The 3,290-nt window shown below is 33.8% G+C and overlaps 1 non-coding gene across 1 annotated transcript; it reads right to left on the reverse strand.

The window, feature by feature from the left end:
* Positions 1 to 1,193: 1,193 nt before the first annotated feature.
* On the reverse strand, positions 1,194 to 1,295 carry LOC146399540 (U6 spliceosomal RNA). Its single transcript, XR_014818490.1, has one exon. It is a non-coding gene; the product is annotated as a U6 spliceosomal RNA (small nuclear RNA).
* Between the last annotated feature and the right edge of the window lie 1,995 nt (positions 1,296 to 3,290).

Genomic DNA, 3,290 nt, shown 5'->3' on the forward strand with positions numbered 1-3,290 from the left:
ACTTGGTGGGTTAAGGATTCCACGTTACCACAAGCTGTGATGTTGGTCACAGACGAGGCTTGCATCTGGCGTTGCTGTGGTAGTGGCATAAGCCTCAGCTGCAACTCTGATTCAACCCTTAGCCCAGGAACTTCCATATCCTGGAAGTGTGGCCATAAAAAGAAAGAAAAAAAAAAAAAGATCGATTCAGCAGAAATTATCAATGGATGCTAAATCCAGAAGGGAATTTTGATGAGAAGCAAAATATTTGCATGTCTCTCCACGAATTGCATCCCTCAGTATCCATAAGGGATCGGTTCCAGGACCCCCGTGGATACCAAAATTTGCAAATGCTCAAGTCTCTTGTGTAAAATGGCATAGTATTAGCATATAACCTTGGCACATCCTCCCGTTAAATCATCTCTAGACTACTTATAATATCTAAAACAATGTATGCTGTATAATAGTTGGCAGCATGCCACAAATTCCAGTTTTGCTTTTGGAAATTTCTGGAAATTTTTTTTTTCAAATATTTTCCATCTGAGATTGGTTGAATCTGATGAGGATGTGGAACCCATGGATACAGAGGGCCAACTCTATATGAGAGAGAGAGAGAGACAGAAAGATGAAGCAAATGTGTAAAATGTTAATAGCAGGTGAAGCTGGGTAAACAGTATTCTTGGTAATCCTCATGCAACTTTTCTATGCTTGAAATAATTTCCAACTAAAAAGTTTAAAAATTGAAGGAAAGGTGTTCCATCGAGGCTCAGCGGTAACAAACCCAATTAGTATCCATGAGGAGGCAGGTTCCATCCCTGGCCTGGCTCAGTGGGGTAAGGATCCTGTGTTGCTGTGAGCTGTGGTGTAGGTTGCAGATAAGGCTCTGATCCCAGGTTACTGTGACTGTGGCGTAGGCGTAGGCTGCCAGCTACAGCTCCAATTCAACCCCTAGTCTGGGATCTTTCATATGCTGTGGGTATAGCCCAAAAAAGACAGCAAAACTAAACAAAACAAAGCAAAATTGGAGGAAAAAACAAACAAACCCTGAAAGTAGCTTTAACTTCAAAGTCTTCTTCCCAGGAGTAGGTCAATGTTCACAGTTTTGTATATATTTCTAGATCCATCTCTGTGCATTTTTTATTGTGGTAAATATACATAACAAAAGATTTACTATGTTAACCATTTTTAAGTGTATAGTTCAGTGCATTAAGTACAAAAAGGTGGGATGCTTCTGGACCTGTGTGTCATTCTTGTGCAGAGGCCATGCCAATCTTCTCTGTGTGGTTCCAATTTTAGCCCACATGCTGCCAAGGCAAACCCTCTATGCATTTTTAAACAGGCGTGTTCCAACACTGTAAATGTAATAATACATTTACAAAGGAAGAAAAGGAAACACTGAAGGTGAAAGACAGACTTTCCTGGTAAAACAAAAACAAAATATTCATGACCAGCCCAACAGCAAGAATGTTAAAGGAAATCTTCAGGGCGAAGGAAAAATGGTAACAGCTGGAAAATTTAATCCCCATAAAGGAATAAATAATGCCAGAAATGGTGAATGTGTGGGTAAAAATGAAAAGTTCTTTTACCTAGCTAATCTCTTTAAAAGATATTTGACTATTTAAAGCAAACATAATACAGTGTGTGGGGTTTTTAACACATGTAGAAGCAAAATGTGTGACAACAAATACACAAAGGAAAAGAAGAAGAAAGTAGAAGTATACTGTTGTAAGTTTCTTTCACGTTGCATGAAATGTTAAATATTCTTTAAAGGTAGATTATGATCACTTAGGATTAGAGCAACCACTAAAAAAAAAAAAGGTTTAGTTGCATGAAATGTTAAATATTCTTTAAAGGTAGATTATGATCACTTAGGATTAGAGCAACCACCAAAAAAAAAAAAAAAAAAAAAAGTTTAAAGGAAGTATAGCTAGTAAGCCAATAGTGGGGATAAAATAGAATCATAAAAAGATCAAATTACTACAAATGAATAAAAAACAAAGGAAAATGAGAGCAAAGAATAGATGGGGACCAATGGAAAACTACCCAAGTGGTAAATTTAAACCCAATCACATCAGTAATTACATTGAATGTAATCATTTAAACACTCCATTATTACATAGATCCAATCATTATGTTGTACACTTAAAACTAATACAATGTTACATATCGAGTATAATGCAATATTTTTTAAAAGCACCTCATTAAAAGACAGAGGTTATCGATTGGATAAGAAATATCAAGACTCAACTATAATGATGTCTACAAGTAACTGACTTTAAATATAAAGACATGAGCGGTTTAAAAACAAAAGGGTAATTTTTAAATTATCCAAAAAAAGTTTAGCAAAAAAAAAAGTAAAAAGATAAATATATGCTGCCCAAGCAGTATGCAAGAGAAAGGGAATTGACTATATTAGTATTAGACAAAGTAGATTTTAGATTGGGGGTCATGATAAAAAGGGAATAATTCATCAAGGTAACAATGCTAATAGGGCTTAAAAATATACAAAGCAAAACTGATGGAAGTGGAAGAAGGAGACAAAATTATAACCTTAGATTTCAACACTCCTCTTTCAATATTAAAATGATGTGGGCAAAGATCAGTGAGGATATAACCAACCTGAAGAACATATCAACTAGATTAAATTAATTGGCATTTATAAAACATTCCATCTAACAACAGCAGAATAAACATTATTTTCAAGTGTATATGGAACATTTATCAAGATAGACCATATCTGGGGCCATAAATTAATGCTCAATAAATTTTAAAGGATTAAAATCATTTATACCATATTCTCTGACCGCAATGGAATTAATCAGAAATAAATAATAGAAAGATATCTGGAAACGCTTCTATGTTTGGAAATTAAACAACACACTTCTAAACAACACATATCTCAAAAAAGAAATCACAGATGAACTAGGAAATATGTTGAACTAAATGAAAACAAAAGCAGTACCTTTTAAAACTTGTGGGATGCACATAAAGTGGGTACTATTAAGGGAAATTTATTACTTTTAATGCTTACATTGAAAAGAAATAAAGTTTAAAATCAAATATCTAAGCCTCTAACTTAAAAAAGTAGAAAAAGAAGAGCAACCAAAGTAAAAGGAACGAAATAACCTGAAATCAATAAACTAATAAGGAGATAACAGAGGAAACCAATGAAAATAAAAGCTGATTCTTTGAAAATAAAATTGGTAAATCTTTAGCCAGGCTAAATAATAAAAATATATAGAGGACACAATTACCAATATCAGGAATGAATAATTCTACTACACTAAAAGAATAATAGGGAATATTATCAA

Source organism: Sus scrofa, chromosome 10 (genome assembly GCF_054392235.1).
Source record: "Sus scrofa isolate SSC_HxYL_T2T_F1_AM1 chromosome 10, Sscrofa_HxYL_maternal_Yorkshire_Landrace_v2.0, whole genome shotgun sequence".
NCBI lineage: Eukaryota > Metazoa > Chordata > Mammalia > Artiodactyla > Suidae > Sus > Sus scrofa.